The 17,049-nt window shown below is 46.9% G+C and overlaps 1 protein-coding gene across 5 annotated transcripts in view; it reads right to left on the bottom strand.

The window, feature by feature from the left end:
• LARGE1 (LARGE xylosyl- and glucuronyltransferase 1) overlaps window positions 1-17,049 on the bottom strand; it is a 593,475-nt gene that overhangs the window by 320,453 nt on the left and 255,973 nt on the right. The gene's annotated exons all lie outside the window — the stretch shown is intronic.

Below are 17,049 nucleotides of genomic sequence, written 5' to 3'. Positions count from 1 at the left end.
GTCTTTCCACAGCCCTTACATGTGCAAGCCCTATGCTAAGACCCACCTGGCCTGGCTGGCAGTTTGAAAAAGCATTTTGTGCAGTTCCCTTTGCAGGGCTTGTCCCCTGGGTTACTGCTGCCCTTCCAATATCCAGTTCAAAGGTCCTTTGGAGGAACCCTTCTCCCATCTGTCTGGGTGGGTTGGCTCCAGGTCTCTCTGTGTAACTGGATTTCCTGTAATCTCCTACCGTGGAGATAAGGTGATGGCTCTTATTACATATGCAGCAGCTGTTCATGCAAACTGCGTGACATGGGGACTTCCACTCCCTCAGTGCCTGTCCAGGGCAGTTGCTATGCCAGGGAAGGCAGGGGAACACTTTTGTTTCCCGAGTGCCCAGCACAAGGTCTATGAACAATGGGCGTGCTCATGAGCCTCCAAATGTGGGAAGAGTCAATGACTCAGGAGGGACATGATGTCCCCACACCCGAGCGCGAGTCCTTCCAAAACCTTCCGCTCCCCTCTTCTGTTGAAGACATCACTATTGTTCCCAATGCACCACCAAAAAGGTAGGGCTCATTCTTGAATTTCTTTTCTTGCTTCCCACATACATTGCATGACAGTCTATCTGAATGTTGGCTCTGCCTTCAAAGTACACCCTGAATCCAAAACAAACTCGTACAACCACTAGGCCAGTCCCAGGCCCCGCCACTTCCCACCTGGACTCATGCAATAGCCACCCACCTGCCACTCTAATAAATCTCGCCACTTGGAAGCCAGATGACACTTAAAAAATGGTTGCCAGACCCCATCACCAACCTGCTCAGACCACTCCTCTGCTGGCTTCCCATCAAACTAAAAACAAAACCCAAACACCCTACAGTGGGGTAGCTGGTCCCACAAAACCTTGACTGTAGTTATCTTTCTCACCTTAGAATGGTCCTCTGCTCCCTCTGCAGCCACCACACTGGCCTTTCTGATGCTTCTCCAACACACCAAGTCCCACCCTGGGGCCTCCACACTTGCTGTTGGCTTTTATGCACGTAGTTGAGAAACTTGCTTCAGTACCAATCCTCAGAAAGGAATCTGTACACCAGCCTTGAAAGCCCAGCCCTGCCCATCCTTTCAGCCCCTACTCTTGCTCCTTTTCTGATTCTTCTTCTCCCGTGCGCACATCAGGGCCCTCTCCCCATGTATGCATTTTTCTTCGTTTCCTTCTTGTTTGTCGGTCTCCGCCCCTAGAATACAAGTTCAAGTGGAAGGGTCTTTGGTGGGTCTGTCTCATCCACTGCTGTATCTCCAAGGCCCAGAACCAAGCACACAGGAGAGGCAGGCAATCAATGTCTTTGATGACTAACACAAGGAATACAAGCAATTGCTAGCACAGGTCAATGTCAGAAACTGGGTTTCAAATGAGGGTGACAATCATAGCTCCCTTACTGACCACCCACTTTGGTGGAGCCTCACACGTTATCTTATTTGAGTCCCAATTCAATTCTCTGAGGGGGCTTTTATTGTCCCCATTTTTTAATTTTTTTTATTTTCTGTCTTTTTTTCAGGGCTGCACCTGTGGCATATGCAAGTTCCCAGGCTAGGGGTCGAATTGGAGCTGTAACCGCTGGCCTACATATGCCACAGCCACAACAATACCAGATCTGAGACGTGCCTGTGACCTACAGCACAGCTCACGGCAATGCCGGATCCTTAACCCAAGGAGGGAGGCCAGGGATCCAACCTGCCTCCTCATGGATGCTAATCAGATTCGTTTCCGCTGAGCCATGATAGAAACTCCTTTATTTTATTTTACCTTATTTTATGTGTGTCCTTTGTCTTTTTAGGGCCATACCCATGGCACATGGAGGTTCCCAGGCTAGGGGTCAGATCAGAGATGTAGCCACCGGCCTACATGGCAGCCACAGCAATAGGAGATCCGAGCCTTGTCTGCGACCTACACCACAGCCATGGCAACACCGGATCCTTAACTGAGCAAGGTCAGAATCAAACCCGTGTCCTCATGAATACTAGACAGGTTTGCTAACCACTCAGTGAGCCATAATGGGAACTCCCTGTCCCCATTTTAAAGAGGAATAACTTGAGCTTAAGTAACTTGCCAAGGTGTTTGGGGAAAAAATTTAAAAAAAAAAGGAAGAGATGAACTGACCACCCGCACTCCCCCCAAAACACCCTGCTTTCATTCTACCTTCTGCCTCTAAATAGTGCTAAACAGGAAATAAACGATGCCTTCCTATGTGACAAGCAAGCTACACCCTGCAGGAACTATACTTACAAGAGAGGCAAGAAGCAGGCCAGTTTCAATAAAGGTCAAGAAAGTAAGGAAATTCCTGCAGAAAGATGAATACTAAGAGAATCCGCAGAAAAGCATCTCTTAACAGCCCACTAAACTCTGCCCAGGCACAGCTAGGACAGGTGAGGCTGACAAAGCAACCCAGGTATACTGTTAGCTGCCCTGGGGGGCAAGCAGACACAGGAGAAAGAAAAGGAGATGCAGAGAGGAGGAAAGTTCCTGATATCTTGATCTAGACATCCCAGGTACCCCGGAGTCCTCCTGTGCCCTTTTCAAAGGATGCCATCGGTTGCCTAAGCAGGAGAGCTACTGCACAGAGAACATGAGGCCATTATTTCTGGAGCTGTAAGCAATCCCACTGCTGCAAATAGAGACGGATCTATTCTGGCTTCCGTAGCGCCTATAAAACAGAAAAGGAGGTAGCTGCAGGGCAAAAATGCACCCAGGATAATAAAAGGGTCAGGAAGACCCAGCTGCCAGACCCGGGCCAGACAAGAGACAGGAAGAATGGGGTGGAATCCGAAAGCGGCAATCACCAGACTATTCAGAGGCTGGTGGGAAGCATCGGTACCCAGGGGGAGCCTAGAAAGGGTTAACGCACTGTTTCTCTCCTGATGAGGAGCTTCAGCTGCTCATCAATAGACTCTCCAGCTGATAATTATTAAGTGAAACTTGGGGCTTGCATTTGCATATGTAAAGCACACTTCCCTCGGAAGCCACAATGGGAGGGAGAAACACTTCCTGATTGTTCAGCACCAGGGAGGTTGGGCTGGGGTGGGGCTCCAGCCTGCTTTGCATGTGCTTCTTCTCCACGCTCATCAAGCCAGATATTCAGCAGAAATAAACCCCATGTCCCCCCAGAGACACCATTTGTCAAAATCCCGCGCTCCAATAAGAGACCTCTCTCTCCAGATCTGACAAGGATGCATTCCACCACAATACGTATCTAATAAGGGATGTGATTATCCAGCCTTGTGCATGTGGCCACACACGCGTGCACCTGGGTTGCTTTACCAAATGACGGAGCGGTTATTTCTCCAAAAAGAAGGCTCCTCGCCTCCTCACAGAGTTGACACTTTTCAATCTTTGCACCTGTCGATGGAGACGCTTCTGCCCCAAAAGCAGCAAGAGGAAAGGCAAACAGCATCAACTTCCAAGGCTTATATCTCTGTTATGCCATTTATCTTGGCTTGGGAGGAGGAATGAAGTTGCTGAGCTTTTCTCTCCTCCCACAGGAAAGGATGCCGCACAGAGAAGAGCCTTGGCTCCCAGGAGGACAGCAAGGATGCTGTCTTTAGCATGGCTTGAAAAAGCAGGGACTTTAAAAGACCAGGACATGATGATGGTCAGAAGGAAGCTGCCAGTACTGTCTCAGTTTACAGGGGCAGGCCAGGGTGGGGCTCTAAAATTATACCCATGACATTCGAAAGACAGAAACAGACACCAAGATGAAAAAAAATAATACAAATCATTAACCCCGGGTCTCTTCATCCTTGGTTAAGTCTGCGATCCTCTTGGTGCCTCAGTACCCTCATTTGTAAAATGTGAGTAAAGAGTCTGCAGGGACCTTCTTTTTTTCTTTTCTTTTTTTTTTTTTTTTTTTTTTTTTTTGGTTTTTTGGGCCACATATAGAGGTTCCCAGGTTAGGAGTCGAATCCGAGCTGCAGCTGCTGGCCTATACCACAGCCACCGCAGCGTGGAATCTGAGCCTCTTCTGCAACCTGCACCACAGCTCACATCAACACCAGATCCTAAACCCACTGAGCAAGGCCAGGGATCAAACTAGCATCCTCATGGATACTAGTTGGATTTGTTTCCGCTGCACCACAACGGGAACTCCTGTGGGGACCTTCTTCTGTGACAGCATTCAGGTATGGATGTTCTATCATCATTTTAATTAAATTTGTAAACTACAAACATGCCTTCATTTGGCAACTTTGCGACATGGGGCCAAGACCTCTCCAGTAGGAGCAAGTCCAATGTATGCAATTCTATGCTCCCTTTCTTGCAGAAACCACAGACATCTCCCAATGCTTTGGGCTTGGGTATCTCTAAAGTGTAGGGGAAACTTAAAAGACATTTATGAAGTCATCAGAGCACAAAATTCCTTTCATATTTTTATCTCTTCCCTTGTTTGTTTTGTTTTTTGTTTTTTGTTTTTTTTTCCCAGCTATCTTGCTTCCACTGAATTTGATGGCTATTTATTATGGCAACTGAGGCTGTCATTCCAAAATACACAACTTCGTTTTGTATAGACAGGCTTCTCCCTGCCTGTGTCACTGCTGTGTAGTAATTAAATTCTGTTACTTAATTATATGGTTGAGGTACACCATACAAGGCTTGATGAACTAAGAAAACGACTTTTTTGCTAAGAAGACAATTCACCTGGTGAGATCAACAGTGCCAAACGGTACTAGGAAGCAGGCCAATAACAAGAGATTCCAGGTGCAGTAGGCAGGGAGCAGGGCTTGGGCAGAGGGAATGAAGGCATGCTTGGTTACCTGGTGGGTTCTTAAGTGGAGGCGCGCTAAGGAATCTTCCAAGAGCATTGATCTGGTGACAGGGCTGGAAAGAATACTAAGATAATGCACGGGAGACATTTAGCTCCCCATGCCAGGTGTGAAATAAAGACTTGGTAAAAATTAGTAAGAGTAATTTATCTTCTTACATAAATCAAATGCTGGCTTGGAAATAACCTCCCTTGGGCTTCTGATAAAAATACTGCCCCTCTCCGTTGGCAGAATACACAGGACTGACCGGGAGCATCTGTGGGCGGGCTAGCCCCTTGGTCTTTGCCGGGAAGTTATATAGATGGAGAAGGGGGCACATAAGACCCAAGAAGCCACAAGGGCTCTGGGAATGTCGGGAATAGGACCAGGAGGAGAATGAGAATTCAGTTCCCACTCCCTGACATTGCTTCTGGTGGCCATTCTGCCACTTACACCCTGTGTAACTTCAGAAAGGGTGTCAATATATAATGACATGAGAAAGGGCATAGAAAACAGATTTTCCCTTGCAAAACCAAGGTCAGGAGAGAGTAGACTTGAAGCATCTTGGCAGGCCTCTCAGCCCACCTTGGCCTTCCAGGTGAAACACAGGAGCAGACCTTCAGTCCCGAAGCTTGAGTTCCTGTTGTGGCTCAGCAGTAATGAACCCGACTAGTGTCCATGAGGACTCGGGTTCCATCCCTGGTCCTGCTCAGTGGTATGAGGATCTGGCGTGGCTGTGGCTGTGGTGTAGGCCAGCAGCTGCAGCCGATTTGACCCCTAGCCTGGGAACTTCCATATGTCAAGGGTACAGCCCTAAAGAGCCAAAAAATCCCCTAGAACTGAAGTCTTATCTGCATCACCGAGGTTTTCAAGGCCCACAGCTTGAGCAGAAGTGAGGCAACTCTTTCCTTGCAGCCGGGAGCCCTCACAGGGGAGAAAACCCAGGGGGGATCCCTGCTGTGGGGACCCCAGGCACGTCACAGAACACCTCCACGCCTCAATTAACAGGGAACACATTTTCTGTCGACCTTCCAGGGCCACTGTGAACATGCATTTTTAAAAAGCCTACAAGAGATCTCTTGGGGCGTAGTGGGTTAAGGATCCAGCATTGTCACTGTAGCAGCTCGGGTTGCTGCCGTGGGGTGGGTTCCATTCCTGGCCTGGGAACTTCCACATACTGTGAACGCAGCAAAAAAAAAAAAAAAAAAAAAAAAAAAGCCTCGTAGGGCTGGGAATCTTCTGGGAAAAGGACGTAATGTCCTTCCAAAGGGAAGATACACAGGACTCGGTCGGAATTACTATTACTGTAATTAACATGGTGCGAGCACATTGGCTGATATTTAATTTATGAGTAAAAACAGCATGCAATGTGGATGACAGCATAACCATCCTCGTGCTATGAAGATCGGGCAAAAGTGAGGGAAAAAACCAACGCCCACAGAGCTCTGAAAAGCCACGTGGGTTGTTTTATTTTATTTATTTATTTATTTATTTATTTATTTATTCTTTACGGCTGCACCTGTGACATACAGACGTTCCCAGGCTAGGGGTCAAATTGGAGCTGAAGCTGCAGCAGCCGGCCTATGCCACAGCCACAGCCACACCACATCCAAGCTGCGTGTGCGACCTATGTTGCCGCTTGGGGCAACACGGCCTCCTCAACCCACTGAGCAAGGCCGGGGATCCCACCCGCATTGTCGCGGAGACTCTGTCGAGTTTTTAACCCGCTGAGCCCCTCTGGGAACGCCATCCGAGTTGTTTTGGCCTGGCAGAGGACAGCCATCCCGTCCAAAGGCTCTAATGTCCTATTAGTTCTTGGAACCGACGTGAGAAATTTACAGGACCTGCGTGACCGCCATCTGCCAGCTGCGGTCTGGAGAGACCTTTCCCACCTGCTCTGGTGGAAAACACAAATCCAGCTCCCTCTGAAGACAGCTGGTCCCCAGTCCCCCAAGCCTCCATCACATCTAGATTAAATGACTGAGGCACAACTGTATTTTCTGTAAGGTGACAGGGTGCCGGAGTTCAAGCCATCAGGCAATTTAATCTATCTGCCTCTCAAGGAAAAAAACACAGTTACAGCTACAGTTTCGGAGCCGAAGAGATGTGTGTATGGATCAATGTCTCACGACATGAATAAACACAAAAAGCATCAAAATGACCTCCACTGTTATTTGTAAAATCATGCACGAGGCTGGTGTGCTTGGACCCGGGGAGGTCTGTAGCAAGCGGGCAGGGAGCAGAGGAGGCCACGGGGCCAGGAGACACAGCATGTCCTTAGGTCAGGTCTTTTCAAAAGACTCTCCTCGTGCCCAGGAGAGCCCTGCACTTGTCAGCTTGTCTGGCTGACTCTGTTGTTTTGATTTCCTCCAGTTTACACGCTTATTCTGAACCAGATCCCATAGGTGTTTCACTCATTCACTCATTCATTCAATTCACACTTTATTTTTTTAATTTTGCTTTCTGCTTTTTAGGGCCACACCTGTGGCATAGGGAAGTACCCAGGCTAAAGGTTGAAGCAGAGCTATGCTGCCAGCCTATGTCACAGCCACAGTGACACTGGATCTGAGCTCCATCTATACTGAAGCTCACAGCTGTGTCAGATCTTTCACCCACTGAACGAGGCCAGGGATCGAACCCCCATCCTCATGGATGCTAGTCGGGTTCATAATCTGCTGAGCCACAACAGGCACTCCCCAGTTCACACATTTATAAGGCATCTGCAGTATAATAACATGACTATACAGTCCCATTCCCTTGAGGAACTTAAAATCCAGTGCAGGAAAAGACAAGTTAAATCAAAATTAGGTGCAGAGACTTGAAAGAGTGGGATCTAGGGACAGGGTGTGCTGAGCTAGCATGCAGAAGCCCTTCTGAGCTCAGACTTAAAGGTTCAGGGAACCTTCTAGGAGGCGTTATATCCATGCTGAGAGCTGGAGGATGAGAGGAGAGGTGTTCAAGTGGAAGAAGGAGCATCTGCAAGAGCTCAGAACGTTTGTTCCCAAACTGTGTGCCCTGGTACCCCAGCACGCCACAGGAAACCAACAGGGGCGCCACGGGTCTTTCAAAAGATTCTAGCAAAGCACAGGAATTCTCAGTATTGCTGGCTACTGTCTGCACCACCTGCTCAAGGCAGCTCACAGTTTCATTGGATTGTACCACATTCTGGTTTTGTTGTTGTTGTTGTTTGTTTTGTTTTGTTTTGCAAAGCTGTTTTTTCAGAATTTGCTCTGGTAAAAAGCGGTAGCTGCATGAAAAATCAATGCATAACGGGTGTCCAGTCTGACTCCGAGGTTTGTGAAGCTGTGCAGCCCAACAGGTAAACATCTCACAAATCAATAGTGGAAGGTCTTTAAGAGTGAAATAAAAACATTTTTTCCTTCACTTGCAAACAGCTACTAAATCATTAGACCATAACCCCTTAATAAATGGAAGAGTTACATCTTTCATTTGGCCTATGGGCAGGGTGAAAAAATTACTAAGGCACCAAGGGTTCTAAGAAATGAGAAAATGCTCGAACCCGTGGTTTAGATCCCTGACAGACCACATGTACAACAGACATAAAACCTTTCCATATGATGAAGACAGAGTAAGGCAAGGACCCGTGAAAGAAGATGCTGGAAAGACAGAGCAGGTCCCAGAGGGCCTTGGAAGCACGTGAAGGCACTTGGCCTCCATTCTGATGGGAGGGGAGGAGGGGAGGGAGCACAAACGAGTTGTAAGCTTCACTGGCACACAAAATCCAACACCCCCAGAATTTTGCTGGATTTTCCCCAATTCTCAGAATGGTGACGTTTCCCACCCATCCTGTGGATACCACGCAGCAGAGGCCACCTGAGGCGTGGGGGGAGGGGGAGTCGGGACAGGGGAGGAGCAGACCAATTCGGACCAAAGCCAGACCACCTCTGATGCACACCATTCATCACAAGGTCTCTGCAGGAGCGCTTGCAACCTCACTTCATCCACTGAACTTAAGGAAAGACATAGTGTTAAGTGCCCGATGCTCTACAGACAAAGGTTCCCATTATCCAGGAGGCACATAGCTGTGCTGCAGATTTTACAAACACTCAGCCTGCAGTGAAGAAAGTCCTGCCTTGACCCCAGGCATGGCGGGCTGCTAACATTCTACATCATTGCTGGAGTTTATGCTCGGTTATTCCTCTAATCCCTAAAACAACTTCTGAGAAAAAAAATAAATAAATAAAGCTCTATGGTGAGCTCTGAACTGCTTGATTTCCAGAAGCATTGGAAACAATGAGTGTTGTCCTGTCTCTGAAGTGTCATCTGAGCATTTTAAGAAGGCCGACGCCTCCTGTCTGCCTGCATGATATGATTTACAAGAAAGAATACTGAAAACCTATCTCCTACAACATTATACAGGAAGGTTTCGTTTTTCCCTTAAAAGGTGATGTTGAAGCCGAACTTCTTTCTGGGCACAGAAAAGCTCTGTCAACCTGAAGCTAGACTGGCTCCATCACCCCACTTCCCTGGCAGATCCACAAGTTAGGAAAAAAAACATTGGGATAACAGGTAATCAAAACTTACCCTATCCACACTGGATCTTTTTTTTTTCCTTTTCTTCTTTTTATGGCTGCACCTGCGGAATATGCAAGGTCCCAGGCTAGGGGTCGACTTGGACCACAGCCACAGCCACACCAGACCCGAGCTGCCTCTGCAACCCACACCACAGCTTTCAGCAATGCCGAATCCTTTAACCACTGAGCGAGGCCAGGGACTGAACCCACATCCTCGTGGGATACTAGTTGGGTTCCTAACCCACTCAGCTGCAATGGGAACTCCCCACCCTGGGTCTTAGAGAGGAGAGGGGTATCATAAAGGCTGACCTCGAGGGGGGCAGAGCAGAGAGCCAGCCTGCATCTCATGGCTCCATCTCCGTGTAGGACAGAAAACGGTCAGGAACCAGAGACCTTGGCCATTCCCAAGACCTCCCCCAGAAAAACCTCCTAGCTCTGAAAACTGCAGCAAGAGAAGCTCTCCTGTGTTTATTAACTCTTTCACCTCATTGCTCAGGGTGCCGAGAGGAGTGTGCTTTATCAGAGCAGCAAACAAGCTCAGGCTCTCATCCCAGCCACGGCTCACCCCTTCCTGGGGAACGGGAGCCACACAGCTGATCCAGAGTCTGTATGAAGGATGTGCACGCCCTCAGCCTGACCCTGCCTCTCTGCTCTTTCGGGACCATCTGCCTGTGGAGAGCACGAGCCACATGTCCCCAGGGAAAGGACCAGATGTGGTTTGCTCTGCTGCTAAGATGGGCTGACTTGGGTGAGGAAACCAGTCTACCTCCTGGAGACCCCGTCATCCTGCAAATGGCCTTAACAAAAAGTGATTATTTTGTCTCTCTTTCTGCCTGGTCCTATGTTTCTCTCACAGTATGATCTCATCTCGACACAGAAGAGCGGGGTATTACTTACGGATGCCTAAGACCCGAACCCTGCAGAGAAGCTTAAGAACCACATCAGTTAGTGGAAAGGTAGATGTGACACACCGCAAGCTGTGTGCATCTCGCAAACGCAACGTGAAGCCCCTATTGTGTGCAAGACCTTGTTTAGGTGAGGGACCCTGAGGAAAGAAGGTTGATAGGGTCCTTACTTGGGAGCCATTGATAGTTCAGCAGGAATACAATCAGAATTGAGTCCTATTGGTGATGAGCATGAAGTGCTGGAGAGAGACCGTCTCAAGAGACTCTGTCTTGTGCAATGTCCCCAAGGGTTGGGCAAGGCTGAGACCCAGGAACAACTCAACAGCAACAAGGTACCCTCTGTCACTTCCAGACCACAGCGTAGCTCATGCACCATCAGGACCTAGCTACCTCACCTCCCCACCACCTCGCAGGCAATGCAGAGCCTCTCCAACACCCCCAGCAACTCCATACACTAAATTCCCTTCCCAATGATCCAGTGGGAGCCATTCTTTGTTTTTCTTTTTTTCTTTGATTCTTCCTTTCTTTATTTTTTGGTCTTTTTTAGGGCCACATCTGCAGTATATGGACGTTCCCAGGCTAGGGATAGAATCTGAGCTGCAGCCGCCAGCCTACACCACAGCCACAGACACGCAGGATCTGAGCTGCATCTGCGACCTACACCACAGGATCCTTAACCCACTGGGTGGGGCCAGGGATCGAACCCACATCCTCATGGGTACTAGCCAGGTTCGTGACCTCGGAGCCACAACAGGAACTCCTAAAAGTTACTTTTAATTGGAGTAAAATAAGCACACATAAAACATACGATGTTTCCTATTTTTAAATGGACAGTGGTACCAAGTGCATTCATATCGTTGTGGGACCATCACCATTCGCCATCTCCAAAGCTCTGTCTCTCTTGCAAAACTGAAACTCTAGACCCATTAAACAAGAGTCTTCCGTTCCTTCTCCCCTTAGCTCCCGGCAGTCACCATCCTACTTCCTGTCTGTATGAATTTGACTACTCTAGGACTCATGTAAGCGGAATCATGGAAAATGTATCTTTTGATGGCTGGCTTCCTTCACCCGGCACAATGTCCTCGACTCGCACGTGGTTGATTTCCATTCTATCTGCAGCACCTTGCATTGTTAGCGCAAGCGTGAAACCTGACTTGGACTGGCTCAGGAAAGGTACATGCCTGAGAAAGTGAAAAACAAGAAAGAAGGCATCAGGCAAAAATGGGAGAGGCCGGATATCCCAACCAGAAGGGCAGGAGGTTCAAGCCCTTAGACGAGAAGGTAGTTGGAAAACTGGAAAACGAAGAACAAAACACAAAACAAAGGTCAGCGTGGGGGGAGCTGTGTTAATAAGAATGGGGTCTGGGTGATGGGCTGCTTGATGCAGCAGGACCTGAAGGCCTTGATCTGATATTCTCTGCAGGCTGCCAAGCCCAGCAAGGTCTACACTCCTGAGGGACTTCCCAAAAGAACTCTCTAAGTAACTCTCCCAGACCACCCCTCAACACACACACACAAGGTCTGTAGGCAAGGCAATAACCTTCATTTCTTCCATGCGTTCTCTCCACTAATCCTCCCAATGCCTTTCTGAAGCAGGTATTCTCTGCGATCTAAAGGACAGGAAATTGGAGTTCCCACTGTGGTGCAGTGAGTTAAGAACCCCACCGCATGGGCGAGGGGATGGATGGGCTGGGGGTTTGGGATGGAAGTGTTGTTAAACTGGGTTGTGATGATGGCTGTACAACTATAAATATGATAACATTCATTGAATAAATAAAAAAAAAATCCCACTGCCATGGCTTGGGTCACTATGGGGGGGGCAGCTTCAATCCCAGGCCCGTTGCAATGGGTTAAAAGGATCTGGCATTGCCACAGCTGTGGCATAGGTTGCAGCTGCAGCTCAGATTCAATCCCTGGCCTGGGAACTTCCATACGCCATGAGTGTGGCAAAAGAAAGAAGAAAGGGAAGGAAGGGGAAGAAAGAAAACGAAAAAGAAGGGAGGGGAAAAGAAAGAGAGAAAAAGAGAAAGAAAGAGAGAAGGAAGGAAAGAAAGTAAATTGAAGTGATGCCAAGTTGAGCAACTGGCCCCAAGGTCACTCAGCTGGTACGTGAAAAAGTCTGCAGTTTGGACAAAGATGTTTCCAACATCCATGTTATTTTCACCAAATCATGTCCTTGGGAAGCCTGGAGATTTTCTTTTATCTTTGTTTTTTAAACACTTATTTAAATTCTTATTCCCAAAGACAGTTCTGTTTTTATGCATTAAAGACACCAGCAGTCTTAAGTTGTAGATGATATTTTGGTAACAAAGGATATTTTTTGCACAAAACATCAAAAAGTAGTTCATGCAGATTCAGTGCTCACTATACTTGCTGAGAGACCCGGGGCACAGCTCTGAGGTGCCCCCAGAGAAGCCAGATTCTGGAGATGAAACCAGAGGGGCAAGAGCCATTCAGTTCCAGGTGGAGGAGCCTCTGAATGTTGTCCCTGGCCACACGCAGTTCTTTGCATGTGACAGTGTGTCCAGAGGGTTCAACCTACAGGTCACACAGTTACTGATTCAAAGCCCAAAGGGGGAAAAAAAAAAAAAAAAAAAACCAGCTAGCTAAAAATGGTTTATAAAGATAGTGAAAGAGAACAGAGAATGGCATCACATGTACTGGACAAGTAAGTGAAAAGCCAAAATATATAAGGACCAACTATAGCGCTGGACCACAAAAGATAAGAAGCTATTGTCCACGATAACATGCAATGTGAATAGAAGGATACTGATTAATTCCCACCAAGACTTGGAGATCCTTGAAGAGCGCTTGGAAAACTTTTCCTAGCAATGCTGAGATACTAAATTATGTTAGACTCACCTCCGTCGTTTGGCGCAGATAGTAAAGCAGATAGAACGTAGTCACAGGTAGTAAAGCTGTGCTCCAATAAACCTTTATTTACAAAAACAAAGAGGGAGACTGATTTTGACCTGCAGGCTATAATTGGCCAAGCCCTGTCCCTGAAGATCAACAGATCTTCTCGAGATTCAGAGATGTAGAGAACAAAGCAGTGGTTATGGGGCGGGGGCTGGGGAGCAGGGACGGTTGGGGGAATATTGGGGTAAGGGAAATTAGGGGTACAAACTAGTAGGGATAAAATAAGCCACAAGGATACACTGGACAACACAGAGAATACAGCCAATATTTTTATAATAACTATAAAGGGAGGATAACCTTTAAAACTGTGAATCACTATACTGTACACCTGTAACCTACATATTATACAGAAACCACCTCAACATAAAAATAATAATAAACATGTCTTCTCATATCCTTTAAAGCCGTGACATGAACTTGGATATCACACCAGAAGCGAAATAAAAATGTTTCCCAAAGTTTTATATCACTTTCATAAAACCCTATTCTGTGAAGGAAATAGCATTTACCCCCCTTTTTACAAAAGGAGGAGCCTGAACAATTTGCACAGGACCAGCCAGCTGGTAAAGGGCAGACCCAGGAGTAGAATCCAGGCATGTGGAACGTTTAGCATTTAGGTGCTTTTCATCACGCCATAAGGAAATGGTGCTTGAGACAGAACAGTTCCAAAGGGAATCTGTCTGCAATCTTTCAGGAGCAAAGAACAGAAACTCCCTCAAATTGGCCCAACTGGGAGAAGGACGGGTTACCATAAACACAGGGAAAATGTACAGGGGTAAAGTCCTTTGGGTCTTGGAGGAATTGGAAACCCACTGGAAATCAAGGCAGCTATCTCTCCATGTGTATCTCCATTTCCCTCTTCCTTCCTCCCTCGGACCAATCCTTCCTCCATCTCTCTCTCCTTCCCTCCATCTCTCTCTTACTCTCCATCCTTCCCTCCTCCCTCTCCCCACCTTTCCTTTTCTCTCCCTCCCTCCCCCCTCCCTCTCGGTCTCTCTGGGTCTGAAGCCTGAGAGTCCAGTGGGTACCCTCCTCAAGTGTCTACAACACTCTCCCTGCTCTCAGCTGATGTCTACGCTGGCTTTCGGGCACCTGACCTCACATGCCAGTTGACATGACAGCAAGTGCACCTGCAGGAGTGGCCATACTTCCCTGATGCCATTCTATCCTTCTACTCCAGACCCACAGCTGTTCCCAGTGTCTCTTGGACCAAAGTCTTGGGATGGAGCATCCAAATAGGCACAAGTAAGCACCGGGATTAACCAGGTAAGGGTTAAGCTAATCAGCCCAGGACAAGGATGGAGGCAGCCTGTCATACCATGTAGGAATGCCTGCCAGAGCCACAGGTAAAAAGCTAGTTCTTTTGAGAAGCTGGCATTCACTTCACACATGTCTAACCTCAGAAAGAGAAGAAGGATGACTGGAATGTACCATCCGAGAGAAATGGCAGACAGATTGGCGGAGCACAAAGCCAAGCTGGAATCAAAAAATTACTTAAAAGAAGTGGGATGTGTTTACTCAATTCGGGAAGAATCTGGAGGACTTGGAAGGAGACCAAATGAGTGTGATAAAAATAATCATATGGATGAAAAAAATCCAATATGCAAAACTATAAAAATACAATTGTGGGGAAGGCTGTTCTTATTTTATGCAAAGGGATACTATTCCACAGATGCAGAAAGCTGCATTTTAACCCCATAAACAGCAGTCTTACAAGGCAACCAGAACTGAAGCAGGGGCACTTCTCTGCCTCAAAGAAGCTGACAGTAACTTGGAAGGGGTACAACAAAGTATCTGAATTGACAGAAATAATTCAGTATAAATAATCACCTGAATGTGTCCCCAGCATGGGGGTGGGGGGTGTAACTGGCAAAGTAAAGAATTCTTCACTTTCTATGAGATTTCAATATGGAGATGCTGGGCTAGGAGACCTCATTAATTTCCTTGATTTCTCTGTCCAGCTGGTCCTTGGGCAACGAGAAAACAAATCTCTCTTCAAGTTCTGTTTTTAGCACGAGCACTAGAACCAGCTCTTTGTCGCTTTCTACTTCCCCAAGCTGACCCAGATCTCTTGGTGTTTCTGAACGATGGGCTGAGATCTGAAGAGGGTGTGTGGTTGTGATGGGACGTCTCCCCCACAGATGTGAGCAGAGAGCACGTGGAACAGAACCCTTCATGCTGATGATGAGGAAGAGGCACGTGGGAGAGAGTTTTGCATCATGGTGGCCAAGATGTCGTGGGGGAGTAGAGGTGACATCCCCCTCTAATTCCTTTTCTTTTTTTCTTTCTTTTCATTTTTGAAGTTTTATTGCCGTATAGTTGATTTACAACGTTGCGATAATTTCTGCTGTACAACTGATTCACTTACACATATACAAAAATTATCACAGATTATTGGGTAGAGTTCCCTATTGTTATAAGCAGGTCCCCACTGGCCCATCATTCCATATACTACAGTGTACATATACCAATCCCAACCTCCCAGTCCATCCCTCCCCCCAACCTGTCCCCTTTGGTAGCCATAAGTTTGTTTTTTTCAAAGTCTGAGTCTCTTTCTATTCTGCAAATAAGTTCATTTGTATCCTTTTTGTTTAGATTCCACATATAAGTGATATCACTTGACATTTGTCTTTCACTTAATTTTCACTTAATGTGAAAATCTCTAAGTCCAACCATGTTGATGCAAATGACATTTCATTCTTCTTTATGGCTGAGTAATATTCCATTGTATGTATGTACCATTTCTTCTTTATCCATTCAACTGTTGATGGACATGTGGGTTGCTTATGTGTCTAAGCACCTAGTCCCTTTTCTTCATGTTCTACTAGTAAAATGTTGACCACTGGGAAAATAGTCTCCGTACTTTGAGCAGTGAGTCCTAATAGCAAAATTATCTTTAGAGCTTTGTAAAAAAAAAAAAAATTGCCTGGCGCCTAATCACACAACTCCAATTCAGTGCGTATGAGTTGGGATCTGGGAATGGTCCATCTTTAGAACTTTTCAGATGGCTCTGTCATACAGAAAGCCTTGAGAACCGCTGGTTCATTTGTTCACTTAAACAAGGACACAGACACTTTGGGCGATAAGAAAAGGCAGAGCAGTAAAGATCTCCATGGGCCATTGAACTAGGGTTGCGACTGCTCATCCAGTGGATTATTTTAAGTAGAGCATCTGAGTGACACATCCAAGAGGTGGCTCAGGAGAGAGCTGAATGCAGTCTGAATGGACACCGAGTTTCTTTGAAACCCATGAATCCAAGATTCCAACAGGGGTAGACTGTCCTGAGGCCTCTGAAATGGTTTTCCAGGTCAACGTTCAGATCAAATGTGACAGAAGATTCTGGGAGTTCGACCATGCATTCAGCCTAACTTGTTTTCCCTTTTCCCCTGACATGTTTTCCCATCTCTTATTTATCCGAAATACCCTCAGGGTGCTTTAAAAATAACCCTCCTCCCCAAACACCTGCTTGAACTGACTCTACAAACATGTACTATTTAACGAATAGAAAACGAGCATTCCTCTCTGTCTAAAACTCTCCTTCTCCAGACCTCTGCACGGCTTATTCCTGACTTCAATTAAGTTTTGGCCCAAACGCCACGAAGTCTGAGACCCCCACCTTAGCCAGTCTATCTCAGTCAGCCGCCTACACCAGGTACCAGGGGTTATCTGCTTCCCATTTTTCTTTATAGCCCCTAACATCACTGGTAAGCTTCCATGTATACAATGGAATACTACTCAGCCACAAAAAAGAGTGAAACAGTGCCATTTGGAGCAACATGGATGCAACTAGAGTTACCATGTGTCAGAAAGAGGAAAGACAAATACCACATGATATCCCATACATGTGGAATCTAAAATAGGGCACAAATGAACCTGTCAACGAAACAGACGCATAGACATAGAGAACAGATATGTGG

Source organism: Sus scrofa, chromosome 5 (assembly GCF_054392235.1).
Source record: "Sus scrofa isolate SSC_HxYL_T2T_F1_AM1 chromosome 5, Sscrofa_HxYL_maternal_Yorkshire_Landrace_v2.0, whole genome shotgun sequence".
Lineage (NCBI taxonomy): Eukaryota > Metazoa > Chordata > Mammalia > Artiodactyla > Suidae > Sus > Sus scrofa.
The sequence above is the reverse complement of the archived record's forward strand: the minus strand, read 5'-3'. Positions and strand labels throughout refer to the sequence as shown.